Genomic DNA, 14,905 nt, shown 5'->3' with positions numbered 1-14,905 from the left:
TTGAACATACTTTCGCAAATGGAATTCATCAAATGTATCAACCATTTCACCATTCCATTGTCTATAATACTCCCCATTGATAACATGCACTCTACAACTAAGATTCCCCAAACTAGACACATCCATCTTCCTCCAATGGTGATTAAACCAAGGCTATGGGGACCAAGTCTATAATACCAATTGTTGGATCGCTAGAAGGGATGTCTAGAGGGGCGGTGAATAGACTGCTTGCATAAATTAAAACTTAGCCTTTTCCCAAATTTGATGGCCGACAGATTTTAGCAATTCTAACAAGTATAGTGCACCCTACACATGCTAGTCAACATATATGGAAGCGGAAAGTAAAGACATTGCACATGTAAGTAAGGAGTAGAGTTTAGGAAGATCAAACACAAAGATGGACACGACGATTTTTGGCATGGTTCCAATAGGTGGTGCTATCGTACGTCCATGCTAGTAGAGACTTCAACCCACGAAGGGTAACGACTGCGAGAGTCCACGGAGGGCTCCACCCACAAGGGGTCCACGAATAAGCGGCCTTGTCTATTCCACCATGGCTTACGTCCACAAAAGACAAGCCTCACTCGGGGTGGATCTTCACGAAGTAGACGATCTCTTTGCATGTACAAACTTCTTGGTTCAACTCCACAAAACTAAGTAGGAGGCTCCCAAGTGACACCTAACAAATCTAGGAGGCACCACCCCTCAAAAGGTAATAGATGCGTTAGAACAATGAACTCCTTACTCTTGTGCTTCAAAAGATAGTCTCCTCAACACTCAATCACTCTCTCATAGATTTGGCATGGGTAGAAGAGATTGATTGGGTGGAAAGCAACTTGGGAGGCTAGAGATCAAGTTTCGAATGGATGGATTGGAATATCTTGATCTCATCACATGAGTAGGTGGCTCTCTCCCAGAAATATGGATATGGGAAGTGTGTGTGTATTCTGAGTACTTCATCTGTGAATGAGAGGTGGTGGAGGGGTATATATAGGCATCTACAAAAATCCAACCGTTACAACATTATTGCTCAACTCGGTGACAGCAAAGTGAATCTCGGTGGTACCGAGTTGCACTAGATGTGGCAACTTTTGTATTCTCGGTGTGACCGATATATGAATCTCGGTGGTATCGATTTGGTGACCTAGGGCAGTTTCCAAATCTTGGTGAGACCGATTTCAAAACTCGGGAACTCCGACTCTTGAAATCGACAAACCAGAAAGTTGGTCACTAACTTTCAATGGCACCGAAGTGAAAGTTGGTGGTACCGAGATATTAGGGTTTGGCAAAGGTCTTGTCTCTAAAAAATTGGTAGGGCCGAAATGGAATACTTGGTGGCACTGATTTTGAATGTATGGGATTTTGACACGAAATTTTGTGGGAGAATGGTTGAGTATTTTTGGTGGCTAGCTCTAAGCACTTGAGCAACCAATTCATCTTAGATACCTCACCCCCTTTTGATAGTATTCGCTTTCCTATGGAATCAAATGTGATTTCTCACAAATATAAAATGTAGAGTCTCGTAGCTTGAAGCTTGGACAATCCTATTCCCTTCTTTGGGGCTTCTCCACACAATCCTTAGCCAATGGTCTATGTGGACTATACCTGAAGTATACTAGGTAAAATGTTAGTCCAAGAGACAATGTATGTTGTCATGAATTATCAAGATCACCAATGGAGCATATATGCTATCAATATGCACTAGACACAAACAAAGGTGAAACTCTCAACCATATGTTATGAGTAGCCATCCTTCAATATGGCCCCATTTTGATAAATATGATAGAAAATGAATAAATTCTCAAAATTGTAATTTTTTGCATGCTGCCCTATTGTGTCTACTAGTTTGTGGGAAAATGATAAACTAGCAATATCATAAAATAAAAAAGTACTTCACAAAATATCCTCTATTGTATGAGGACCCATGGGTTTCAACCTATAGATGGCCTTGCACATGGCCACATCCATGGAGAATTCATGATAACATGACCATATTTATAACAACCATGGCATAACCATTGTAAACAACATTGCCAAAGGAGGTTTCAATTTTTTCTAATAATTTGTTTTCATTTATACAATGCCAATAATGCCTTTTGTGAATGAATTGAAGTACCCCCAAAAATATTGTTTTTTATCTTTGTAATTTTCACCCAAATTAGATCACATTGGAGGCATGTTGCCAAATTTTCATGGATTTTAGAGTGTTTTCCTATATTTCATTCATTTATTGAGTTTCTAGACATTTACTTAGGGTAATTCATATTTTAACTGCAAGTGTGCCCTAGTTTGGTCGAGATACTCAAAAATAGGTTTTGTTAAGTGAAAGACATGGGTTTGGTATGCATATACATTTGGCCATATGAATTTGATATGAGTGTACTTGGGCTTATAGGAAATTGAATAGAGTGGAATATCTGCTTGAATATGTGAGCTTTGAGCAAATATTTTACTAACCCTATTGATACCCTCTTAATAGTGCAGGATCCCTATACTCAAGGATAAAACGAAAATGCTACATGTGATTCCTTTGTTTCTCTTTTCTTGAGTCATATTCATTCCAATGGGTTGATAATCCACACATATTGTTTCACGAGGACTAAAATATGTGATATACTTTGCAAAAAAAATTAGCCCCCTATATATATTGTCACGAACATCAAAACATGATCTAAGGACATGATTGCACTTTCAAATGGTCCAAGACTTCATGAGTTTGTGCCCACAACCCCACACATACATCCCATCTAGCATAATCAACACTGGGTCAGTACTTCCATCATAATCCTCCAAGCTCAGACCAAAACCTTGAAACTCCCACGACCACCATGGACAACCTTCTTCTAATCACCGAGACAAAACATATGGAATATGAAAAGATATTCACTAGCCTCCCTAAACTTCGATCCTTGAGCTAGGCCCCACGAATCCTCACAAACACTGTCGACCAGTTTGACATACGGCCGCCATTAGGCCTCTCCCTCAAACCACTTCACTTTTGCCTTCCTCAACATCACACCATACAATTTTTAATATTTCAAATCGTCTATTTTTTGTTGTGACGTTGAAGCTACATTAGCGGGATCCCTATGGCGTACAATGAGTGACTGCACGCGGTCCGTTGGTGATCATCGGTGGTGTTGGTTGTACCCGGTTTCTCCCCCGTAGTACCACATCAGAGTCGGAGCTACGTTGTTTGATCACACGTGCTGAGTTTTGGCACGAATCCTCATACAACTCTACACGGTATCAACAGTGTGGGTTGAGTCGACAATCGCCTACAACGAAGTCGAGTCATTCGGTCAAGGTTTAGGGATGGTGATGACACCTCTAGGTGAGGAGTGATGACGATGATGTTGCTTGCTATCTTGGCAAGACCCTCTTTAAAGTGGTGTGAGTTGGGTATCTTATGTGTGTCGCGCAAAAGTTGTGAAATTGTGAATTATAAGCTCTCGAGTAGTCCACTTTTAGTTTTTGTTTGCACATTTGTTTCTTCAAAAAGAAAAGTACCCCGGTCTCTGCACCGCAGGATGCATACAACTATGTTTTTTTGTGCTATACATACAAATAGTTAAAGAGCCTTGCTTCTATACACCCCTTACGAACCATAAAGTAGTATGGTCATTTGACCATAAGGTATACCCACCTCCATATGTGGCATGTACGAGTTGTACGTCAATGTACACAAACCGACACACACACCCCTACATCACAAGCTCGACCCATCTTCATTTTTTCAACCATCAAAAATGTCATGGATGGCGTGATTCGAACTTGGAACCTCTCTTTCCTTCGAACAAGGCAACCAACTCACCCGTCTCACTTGATATGTTCAGTAAAACCTTTTTTTATTTTACTTTCTATGCCTCTCGTACTATGCTTTTTATTTTGTCTTTGTTTGGCCGGGATTTTCATCGGTTTTACTCTAGTTTTTGTTTTCTTGTTACTTTTTCTTTTGGAAAACGTTTCTAATCGTCCGGCTGATTTCAGCCTGAATGTAAGCGGACTCTCCGACTCGCCACGTGGCCGTGGTCCCGGCTAACTGATCTTTACCTGATATAGTCCGTCATGGCCTCCAACAACTTTTCCTTGGGTGTACCCACATGAGAACGATGCTGCTATTAACCTTGCGCACATGCATGCTACTCTTTCTTTCTACTGCCATTGTCACTAGCTTTTTTCGTTTACTGAGTTGATTGCATGGCTTTACATGTTGCATGCACTAACCATTGGTAAACGCTTTGTATCCATAGTCTGCCAAGACTCAAGGATCAGACTACTTAAACGTCGTCGATCAACTCCAAATCCTACTCTCAAAACTAGTCCTCTTTTGTAATTAAGAAAGTTATAAAAAGATCACCCCTCAACATCTGTGCAGGATCTTCTCCCCTGATCCAGTTTCCTTTCTCGAGCTCATCCTCCACCCTAAACGCAGCACATCTCCCTAGCCTTGCCAGATCCCTTTCCCGTACGGCGCCGCCCCTCATCCTCCTTCTCCCCTCTTCATCAAGCAGCACAGCGAGCTCCTTCTTTTCTCCTCGTCGTCGAGCAGCCCGGCAACCCCATCCTCTACTCCACCATGTGTGCGGTTTGCCCCGACCGAGATCGGTGGTGCGCCATCCTGGCATTAAGGGGTTCAGGCCCCCATCTGAACTGTCATTCCTGGATCCACAAGGAAACCTCCTCTCCGCTCCATCTCTCACATGATGGGCCCCCAGGGAGACCTCGTAGGTGAGCCATCCTGAACGTGCCTGCCACCTGCTATCTGTTTGGTGCGTCCGTCGGAGAACAAGCAGATGCATCCGGTCATTTTCCCCTCTTTGAAGCCCCCTCTCTTAAGAGAAGGTATCGGCAGTGCATCAATCTCCTCTCCTTTGAATATTGTTTTTCCTTGGTTACTATTTGTTCTCCGTGTGATGATCTTTAATTTTAAAATTGTAGTAGGTGTTCTATTTTGAATATTGTTCTCCTTTGAATATTGTTTTTCCTTGGTTACTATTTCGATTTCCAGTGCTCTATGCTTCAATTACAGATGAATCATATGTATACAACATATTTTCATGGTTCTTGCAAATTGTGCTTCCAAATCAGACCTCAACTGCTTCAACCAATATTAATTTGTGCTACGGCGATGGAAACGCTGCTTCTTATAATAAAATTATTGTTCATATATTTTTCTTCTTGCAAGAACTTTTTTTGAACCACTACCAATGTATGCTTCATTGAATCTCATTTATGTATTCATGAAAAGCTTACAAGATGCTCCTAAAATTTACTTCTATATGTTTCTGAATCCCGGCTACAAGCATTGCCAATGTGTGCTTTTGTTGTTGTCTAGGTTCAAGCAAGTGAGTGCTTGAACCAACACCGGCGATTCTTCTTTCAGATATTATTGTACATGCTTCTTGCGGCTATTTTTTGTTTCCATCCACTCTTGATGTTAGCTTATTATTTATTTCTCATATTTTTCCTATACATATATTTTCCCACCCGATTAAGGCGCATCTTTATTTTCAACAGAATGCTACTTGTGTTGAGTGTGCTAGACCGGAGATCACTTCTTATCGGAGGCTACCTTGTTGAAGAACTCGTGACGTGTGAGGAGCTCTTATATGATCAGTTAATTGAAAATGTACATCGAAGCTGCCTATGCATAAGTGAAATTAGTGTTGTTGTAGAAAGAATTGTATGTTGTTTGTATCAGATGAATTTGAGGTGATGTCTATTCTTGTTCTGTGTTTCAGACAATTTCTTTGATGAAACAAATGTTTCTATCAAATGTGAATATTTTTTGGTACAATAAATAAAATTTCTAAAGCAGCCAAAAAGATGCTTTTGTATGATAGAAATAAGGCTTCCATGATAAAAAATAAAAAAGATTTCTATCACATGATTCTATAGTATGTTTGCGTCGCATGAAAGGGTGCTTCCACTGGTAGAAGTAACGCTTCTACGATTGAATAATATGTTTACAACGTGAAAGTATGCTTTCATTGACAAAAAATAATGCTTCCTTGCAAACTTCTGGTGAAAAAATGCATTTCGGAAAAAATGAGTTTTTTTGGAAGCACATCGCAATCTAAAAAAAGATATTCCCTTGCACAAAACACATCTGCAAAAATAAAAATATATTTGTTCGTTTGAAGCAAATCAGAAATAGTTAGGAAGCTAATTACATGTGATTAATGCAAAAATCTTGTAATTAATGGGAAGCATCCATAATTAGCGCTAAACATATCCTCTCGTGGAGGTCCTGGGAGGCAAATCGGACGTCCCCGCTTCCTTCAATCCTACGGTGGACAGATGGGCTCACGGATGCATTCCATCTATAGTCTGATGCCTAGCGTTCCCCCCTAACCATTCTGAGCAAGATAGGAGTAGCTCATATTAGCATTAACCTTTAGTAGCAGCAAAAGAAGGCGAGCAGTTTACAAGACAATTAAGGCCAGGAGCCCAACAAGTCTTTGAATGCTTTTTGGATTATTCTCAGTGTATGATGCAACTATGTTTCGTGATACAAGTGGCTCGCCGGTGTAATATATTTTTGAATTGCTATTTTCCTATGACCAAAATAAATATTTGTTACATAGGAAAGACAGTAGCGATGGATGGGTGGCGCTGCTACATACACTCGATCGACACTATAAGACTGGTCGGCTGTCCGGACGTGCGGTTGCATGGTCGGTCCGTGTTGCTGCAAACTGGACATGCAGTGCAACAAGTCGGGTCGTTGCTAGCCTTTTGGTGCACCCTATTCGTTGGATGGCTGACACGCAGATGCCACTAGAGCCATTAGAAGCCGCGAATGACAGTTGTTTGATTCAGACGTATTAGCCATCTAGCTACGACCACCATTTCCATCATGTTGCACTGCCATTTAGAACATGACCCATGCTGCACTTGAAAGGTTTTATAACTCTCGCCAGAGAACATCACCAATGTTGCGGCCACTGCAACATATCGCATGTTGCAATGGTAACCTCTCCCAAGTTGCACCAACCGCCGCACAACATTGCCAATGTTGTGGCCATCACAATATATCCCTTGTTCCAATCGCCTCTCCCAAGTTGCAGCCATCGCCGCAAAGCATCGCCAATATTGCGTCCATCACAGCATGTCCCATGTTGCAACCGAAGTCTCTCTCAAGTCCGGATGCATAACGCTGCAAGTTCGGACGCCGCATTTGTTTTCGCTGCAAAGCTACATTGTCATGTAGTAAAACATGAACGACGTTGCAAAGCCGACTGATGGTGTTGCGAGCTGAATGCGTGATGCTACAAGTCTAACGACCATATTTATTTTTCTGCTATGATGTTGTAGCGTGTTGTTGCAAATATTAAATAATGTGCAAAACATGTCAATACTACTCCAAGACAGATGCAACAAAAATGCAAGCTTTCTTTCTACTGCTACAATAAGCGGATTGTCATGCCACAAAACCATGTGGCGCGGCAAAGCATGCCATGTGGCCCTATAATGGGCGATTTGTGTTGTTACGGCCATGCGCTCAATGTTGCAAGCTAGGCGCACATTGATGCAAGGTCACCATCTTCCTTGCAAGTCGCTCGTCTTTTTTGTGCAAATCCAGTCGCTCGATGCTGCAACTGTTGAAACCATCATGGGTGTTGTGGCCGCTACTCGAGCTTTCTCCTAGCGTGTCGTTATTGCGGCTGCTTCGGAAGCACCATCAGTGATATGGTCATTTGTAGGTGTGTTGCAGTTGTTGCAGCTAGTGCACGAGGGTGTCTAACGATGTTATGACGATGATTAGTGGTGTTGTAATGTTACAACGGCGGTCTGTGGTGTTGTGATGCTACGACGACGATCGACAATGTTGCGATGCTAAGGTGGCGGTCGGCGGTGTGGTGATACTACGATGAGGTGTTGTGATGTTGTGCCGACAGTCAATGGCGTTGCAATGTTACACGATGGTCGACGATGTTGTTATGTTACCATGATGGTCGATGGTGTTGTGATGTTATGACAGCCATCGACGATGTCACAGTGTTACGGCTCTGGTTGATGGTGCATGGATGATATGATGATGGTCGATGATGTTGTGATGTTACAACGACGGTCGAGAGTGCTACATTGTTATTATGAAGCAAGGACTAGTGAGGTATACGACGAATGTGGTGACCAGGTCATTGGTTGGAAGGGGTAGGCGCGAAACGAAGGCGATGTTGGAACCACTCTATGCTTCCGATCTACTTCCTCTATCCCAAAATAAATGTCGTTGATTTAGTACAAAATTTATACTAATTTAATACTAAATTTGCGACACTTATTTTAAGACGAAGGGAATAACACTTTGATATGCACAATATAATTTTTGGCCGAGTCATCATTGAAAATTGTTGCAAATATTGGATAGATTAATTTAACCTTACATGTGGACTAGTCATGATCTACTTTGTGCTTTTGTTGGCTGCCAACGCGTACATACGTGAAGCAACCTGTAGTGTGTAGTCACTGTGTACGGTTCATCTGGGCCATACAAGTGAAGGAGGGCTAGGACCAGGCTGGTTGAACGGAATCATGCGGCAATGGTGCTGACGAGAGCTAATTCACTGCTGCTCGCTGCTTGCTGTTCACCACTCGTGCGAGAGACGTCAGATACACAGGGATCAGACGGCTGCAGACCCGACTGATTGTTGGCAGATATTAGCCGGATGATTTGTAGCATCCGTCTTTTCTTTTTTACCTTTGTCCTCTGGCCCATTTTTTTTAACCTTCAAAAAATAGGTGTGTGAGGTAGAACACGAACTCTTGATCTCTCGTTATGCATAGTTATTCTTTTATTCTTCTTGTTGTGCATTTTTTTCATTTGTTTTTTTTTTCTTTGCTTTTACTCCTTTTCAGTTTTATTTTATATTTTCTTTTTAACTTGCTTAAATTCATGAGCATTTTCTTAAAATTGTGAAAAATCAAACCTATGAAACATATTTTTGAATCTGTGATTTTTTTTCAAATTAATGAATATTTTTAATTTCGTAAACACTTGTCAAATTCATGATTTTTTTGTCCAATTCATGGGACCGGTTTGATTTTTCGGGTTACAAAGAATTTCGGTCTTATAAAAATACAAGCTGAACGGTTTCTATAAAATTTAAAAACCTAATTTTATCTAAAACAAAAAATTGATTCAGTCAGCGGTTCTGACCCAGTAAAACAGACGATTAGGCAAACCTGCTTATGCTACATGTTTTGGTACGGACAGGTTCAGACAAATGTGTTGGGTAGCAGCTACCTTTACAGTCTTTCACACGCTTCTTTCCTCAAGAGCAATCCGAGGTGGTACGAAAGCAAAATTTGTAGGTGAAAAACGAAACTGAGATGAGAAAAAGACAGGCAAGTGCATCAGCAGCTGGGCAGGCTGGGCTGGCGCCGCAGGAATTTTCTTTAAATAAGGCCGCTGGGATTTTCTTTAAATGAGGCCGCTGGGATAGGCAATATAATGCCGTTGGGATTTTTTTTAAATAATATATATTTTCAGTATTCTAGGTATTTTTGCTAATCAAGTGTAAAAAGCAAATGTACCTAATAATTTTTGTTTCTATAGATTTAATGACCGAAATGAACACTAAAAGTGTTGGTTTAGGTCCATCGGTTTACGGTCCCAGTTCGTTATATCAATTTTTGGTTAATATGCATACCTTTACTTCCTACCTGCATGAACACTGGTGGCATCACCATACCGCTGCCACAACGCCTCATCGAGATAAAAAAAATGAAACCACTGTTTAATTCTACCTTCATCCATCCAAAGCAGTAGTATGCTTTCCAACTTTAGCAGCCTTTTGTAGTGTAGGCTATTCGAGTCAAAGTCAGTATAATGCGGTCCAATCTTTTTTTATTGGTTGCCTCCACACTTTTGTCAGGGAAGAACCAGTCTTTTCTGTAGGATCTCGTCTACCCCTGTAAGCTATAAATTTTGCCATGCTAAACAATACAAACCTACGTGACATGTTGGGGCATGTGTCCAACCTGAAGCGTTGGTCATGCACTCATGCCCTTCGTGTAACGAGACGAGGTGGGACAAAAACTGCAAATGACACATTGTGATGCATACAGATACATACATGCAGGCTGCAACAAAAAGGCCAAACCTAGTTTATGCCTTGCGTGCAAGTGATCCGTGCAAGTGATTAGGTTGACCCATGGAATTTAGGTCCCTTTATCACGCGCGCTCGTCGCTACATGTGGCATAAATTTTCCAACACTCACACAAAAGACTAAACTTTTGCATTTTTTTGGTTTTGGTATCGGTTCGGTCTTTGGGTTGTCGGTTTTTATGCCTAGCCCTAGCTTTAAGGAGGGAAAAGGTATGTAAAATTAAAAAAAAGTTCATCAATTTGAGAAAAAAGTTCACAAATTTGGTAAAAAGTTCATGAATTTTCTGAAAAAATAGCAATTCATAATAAAGTTCACAAATTGGACAAAATAATTCAATAATTACATACTTTTCTCACAAGAGTTCGCCCAGTTAAGCCGGTCCATTGTTCTGATTGAGAGCACATTTTTCGGCATCTTCCAAATAACTTCAAAATATTTCCATGAACTTATATGACCAATTCAAGGCACCGTAACAAGTTGTTTTAGTTTTCGGAAAATTCTCCAATTTCTAGAGTTTTCTCGGTCCAAAAGATGGCGATAAATGGCCAAATGTGTCGCAACATGCATACGATATCGGAAATTGTTCAATCCCGACATGCAAGCCTACTATGAGCATCCCCACTTTCCTACAAAAGACGTCCGAAACTAGACAATGTTCAACAGAGGATGTTTCATAGGCCAGAGTGCTCCGTCTAAGAGCCCGTTGTTTCTTGACATCCTTGAAGTGAACTCGTTTTTTTTCGGGGCCTTGTATGGCCAATTAAAGGCACCATGCACACTTGTATTGGTCTTCGACATTTTTTTGCATTTGCTAGAGTTTTCTCGGTAAAAAAGAGGTCGATAAATGGTCAGACGTGTCGCAACTTGCATACGAAGTCGGAAATATTTCAAACCTGACATGGATGCCTACCATGGGCATCCATCCAACTTTCAAAGTTTGGGGTCATTTCAAGAATGTCCAACACTACACCATGTTCAACGGAGGGTGAACGGATAGGCCAGAAGTCTCCATCGAGAGCACGTTATTCTTCGGCATCCTTAAAATGGACCCAATTTTTCCATGGCCTTGTATGATGTATTCAAGGCGACTTGCCAAGTTGATTTGTTTTTAACAAAATTTGTATTTTCTGGAGTTTTCCTGGTCAAAAAAGACTAATTAATGGTCGGACGTGTTGCAACTTTCGTATGGTGTTGATTTTTTTAAACCTGGCGTGGATGACTACCATGGACATGTGTAACGTCCCGGACACACCCGCCGGTGGCCGTTACTCCTGGCAGGATCTAGACTGACCCCACATATCAATACTAGTCTTTTCTGCGCACTTTGTCCTCACTCATGCGCACCCGGGATCAACTTCCCGGTCGGTCACCCATCCTAAAACTACTCCAAGCTGAGCATGCTTAACCTGAGAGTTTTGTTCGAATGGGCTCCCGGAAAAGAAGGAATTCCTTATTGATATGAGTAATCTATCATCCCTAATAAGCCAGGCTATCACATAACCACACATATCAATACTAGTATTTTCTCGCTTAAACTAAGAGTTCTGTTCGAATGGGCTCCCGGAAAAGAAGGAATTCCTTATTGATATGAGTAGTCTATCATCCCTAATAAGCCAGGCTATCACAACATGCCCCCAACTTGGAAAAGTTGGGGTCATTTGAAGAATGTCCAAAACTAGACCATGTTCAATGAAGGGTGTTCGGGTTGCCGAGAAGGCTCCGTATGAGAGCATGTTGTTTCTTGATATTCTTGAAATGACTAATTTTTTTCATGGCCTTGTATGACCAATTCAAGGCATCATGTCAAGTTGTTTAGATTTTCAACAAGTTTTTTTTTTTGAAAATTTTCTGGTGAAATAGGCCGATAAATGGCAAAACGTATCGCAACTTGCATATGGTGTCGAAAATCGTTCAAATCTGACATGAATGCCTACCATATGCCCCCTTCTGCAAAAGTTGGGTTCATTTAAAAAATGTCCAAACTAGACGGACTTTCAACACACGGGGTCCGGGTAGGCAAGAAGGCTCCATCTGAGAGCACGTTGTTTTTTGACATCCTCGAAAGGGCGCCAATCTATTTTCATGGTATTGTATGACCAATCTAAGGCACCATGCCAATTCAAAACATGGAGTTTGTATTGTCTATGAAATTGTTATAAACATGAACGCTTTTTTCAAAATTATTAAAAAACTTCCTAACATTTAATGTTTTACACAAATTTCAAACCAAGTAGTTTTTTTCAAAATTTATCAAAATTTTAAAATATAAAAAATTCTTAAATTGATGAATAGAAATAAAAATGGGAACTTTTTTGAAATTCCAAACATTTGTAAAATTGTAAACAATATTTGAAAACAAAAAAAAATTGGTAGTCAAAAAATATTTCATATTTTAAAAAAGGTTTCGAAACGAATAATAAGAAGTTAAAAAGGAGAAAAACAAATTTAATGAAAAGATAAAAGAAAAACAAAAAAATAGAATAGAACAAATACGCTCAGGCCCTGGCCCAACTAGACAACAACATAGGTTCCATTAGGTGTCTGTTGGGCCAGCCCAAGCGGTTGCGGATATGAAAAAATATCATCAATTTTGAAAACCAAACTTATGAATTTGAAAAAGAAATCGCAGCCTTTGTAAAAATTTCGTAAAAGCTGAAAAGAATTTGTGGATTTTCAAAAATTTCATGTATTTTAAAACAAAGCTTGTGAATTTAAGAAAAATTTCAAAATTTTGAATAGTTCACAGTGTAAGAAAAGTTTCATGATTTGTAAATATTTCACGATTTTTACAAAATAAGAGATAAAATAAAATAAATAGAAAATTAAAAAACAGAAGATACTGGACAAAAAACAAAATATTTAAAAAATTGTTCATGTTTCAAAAAATGTTCAGAATATTTTCATGTTTCAAGAGATATTTAGAAATTGAAAACTGTATATTTTTAAAAAATTTGTTCAAATTATAGAAAAGGTTTGTGTTTTCAAAAAATCATAATTTCAAAACTATTCATTTGGAAATATTTCGCTTTTTTCAATAATAGTTATAATTTCTGGAGTAGTGTTTTCTTATATATGAACGTTGTTGTGTGTTCTTACATATTTAGCGTTGTGGTAAACCAAAACAATTGTTGAGGTGAATTGGTTAGTAGTGCGCGCCTTAAGTGGCTGTCTTGAGTTTGAGTCCTCTTAAGGGATGTCCTCCTTTTCTCTTTGTTTTTATGTAGCTTAGAGCACCTAAAGCCGGACTTCGTAAATCTGAGCATCTCGAGCGGGCATTAACTAGTCATTGCTCAAATATCTCTCATATATCAAATCTTCAAACCATATAAACCATGCGAATAAAACATCTATGCTCTATGTAGATCAACTAAATTCGACTCTGACTACTCATTGTCGTTGGAGATGTCCCTTATCCCAGTTTCGGGCTCCACGTACATGGGGCCTAAATCCGTCTCCAGCTACTCGTTGTCATTGGAGATGTCCAATATCTCCGTTTTGGGCTCCACGTACATCGGGGCCAAACGCAACTCCGCCTCCTCTAGCTGCTCCGAACCAACACCACCACGACATCCGCCTACACATCGAGTTCGACGAAGAGCACGTCGGTCACCGTCCACTTCTTCAGGTTGGCCTTCACATAGGCTTCATCCTAGATGGGCCCGAGGATGGCCTGTTGCTCCGTCATCTTGTCCGCTTGGGTGATCGTGAATTTTACCTCCGTGTCCTCCATGTTGAAGCCCACAGCCAGAGCCAACTCCTTCCCATTCCGTGGCTCCTCCTCCTCCTCAATCGAAACCGGATGCTTCTTCTCCTCCTCCCTTTCTGGCTTCGGCGAGTCCGCACACATGCTGACTGCGATGCGGGCAACGTGCCTCTCCCGTATCTGCTCCTCGATTTGAAAGCACCACTCCGGTGTGAGCATAGCATTGGTCATCTTCCTTTACCAGGCCACGACGAAGCCAGACGGCATGGAAAAAGCGATGGAGCGGGAGAGGCTTATTTGAGGTGCCCGTGTGGGACAAGGTTTTTTGACCAGTTAGTGATCAGGTTGTCCGCCCACGCACTTGCGACGGGTTTGGGGCGCCCGATTGTAGATACTCTTGCATAGAACGTGGTAGGTGGGATGATACGTCCATTTTGCATCATTTTTTGCTACTCTTATTTATAATGTTTTTATGCATTATACCACTTTATGGAGTAATTATAATGTATTTTCTCTCATAATATGCAAGGTTTACACAAAGAGGGAGAATGTCGGTAGATGGAATTATCGACCTAAAAAGGCTATGTCAAAGATACCTATTGTGCACATCTCAAAATGGGCTGGAAGTTCACGAGGAATTGTTATTGAATAAATAAAAAATACTGAAAGAAAGAAGTACCAGAGGGGGGCTGGCAGGTGCCCACTAGGCACCGGGCCATGCGAGCCCCTCGGCGCGCCCTGGTGGGTAGTGGGCCACCGAGCCCACTTCTCGCAACCATCTTCTGGTATATATTCATTTTTGACCTAAAAAATAGGAAGAGGACTTTTGGGACGGAGCACCGTCGTCTCGAGGTCAAACTTGGGCAGGAGCACTTTTGCCCTTCGGTGGGGCGATTCCGCCGGGGGAACTTCCCTCCCGGAGGGGGAAATCGAGGCCATCGTCATCACCAACAACCCTCTCATCTTGGGGAGGCCAATCTTCATCAACATCTTCAACAACACCATCTCCTCTCAAAACCCTAATTGATCTCTTATGCTCAATCTTGTACCAGAACCTCATATTGGTACGTGGGGTTGACTAGTAGT

Source organism: Hordeum vulgare, chromosome 1H, assembly GCF_904849725.1.
Source record: "Hordeum vulgare subsp. vulgare chromosome 1H, MorexV3_pseudomolecules_assembly, whole genome shotgun sequence".
In the NCBI taxonomy this organism is placed as follows: Eukaryota; Viridiplantae; Streptophyta; class Magnoliopsida; order Poales; family Poaceae; genus Hordeum; species Hordeum vulgare.
The sequence above is the reverse complement of the archived record's forward strand: the minus strand, read 5'-3'. Positions refer to the sequence as shown.